We start from the raw sequence: 1,471 nt of genomic DNA on the forward strand, positions 1-1,471 counted from the left end.
CTCTCTCCAGTCCTATTCTGCTCACAGGTGATTGAGATGAGGTGATAGTGCTGCGTACTCCCAGCTTTTGTTGCAGTTTGCTGATTTTCGTAAAATAACTTCTGTTTTTTCAAATAAAAGAGTGGTTTCGCTTACTATGCTGCAGGCTCATTTATTGGTTATAAATAATTGATCATAAATAATATTTATGATAATAATTAATCAAATAATATTGGACTTGTTTTTAGCTATGTTGCTTATTTTGTCTCAGAGAGTTGGCAAATGCGGTCATTGTACAAAGTCGACTGCTTTGTAAGTCAGCCCTGGTAATGCAGGTACTTAGTCTGATTTCTGAAATAATATTCAAGTCAAATGCAGCAAACTTAGCTAAGCATATTGATTCAAAAAGCCCCAAAAATCTAAAAATAAATATTGCACGCTTATGGGACATTTAATGTATTTTACAGTGTAGTAGAATCAATATACAATGTTATCTAACAAATGGTTAATTTACATTACTTAAGAAAGCTTTTTGATTCAGCGGTAAATGTGTGTAATTCTTCGGTTTGTAATATTTGATAAACAGTAATTTCATTATAGCCAATTCCACTTTGGCTAAAATGAATGCTGAATGAATAAATGCAAACATAAATGAAAACTGAAAGAGTTATATTTACCCAAATGTCAAGTGTCCTTGTTGGAAGAGTGAAGTAATATGAACTCAAAGTTTGGTATCTTCGTTTTCTTCTTCTTCTTTTTTTGGGACGGCTGGGTATGTAGAAAAGAAAGAATTCAGAAAAGTTGCCAAATGTTTTCCGATATCACACACGTTTCAACACTCTAGGGTGTGGGTCAAAATTGTGGATTTATCTTGACAAATTTTGTCATTTAAACTTTCATCTACTGTAAATGATGAATATACTATGAGAGAAATGTTTCTGCAAGAAGGGGCAAAGAACACAACCTAGTTCTTAGATGCATACAGGATGTGTGTGCATTTTGTGGAACTGAAAGACTTCACGATGAAAAAAAAAAGTCATTCTAATACAGTTGTACTTATAATTTTAACATTTTGCCTAAAAGTAATATAGGCATTTTGTTAATGAGTTCTGCAGATTTATACAAAAAAATATATTATCAATAATAATAATAATATTAATAATGCAGATAATGCTTTATACAAGTTTGTGTGTTTCCTGAATCCAGAAAGATTATCCAGACCTAAAATGTATGTAGAGAGATTATCAGGAGAAAAAAAAAGAAAAGAAAAACTTTAAAAATTTTATGCTTTCACTTTTCCCTATGACTGCACTCCCCTTGTGGCAGTACCAGGGGCAAGGAAGTCGACTGGCCAGGAAGCCGGCCGCAGCCGCCATCTTGGTAGAACTTCTTCCCAGGCAGCATCCCATTGACTCTATTCATTTTTGCGTCACTTTGACAGCGAATAACTTTACATCTGAGGCGTTTAAAGACTCCATTTGTCCATTATTTT

This window comes from Cyprinus carpio, chromosome B19 (assembly GCF_018340385.1).
Source record: "Cyprinus carpio isolate SPL01 chromosome B19, ASM1834038v1, whole genome shotgun sequence".
In the NCBI taxonomy this organism is placed as follows: Eukaryota; Metazoa; Chordata; class Actinopteri; order Cypriniformes; family Cyprinidae; genus Cyprinus; species Cyprinus carpio.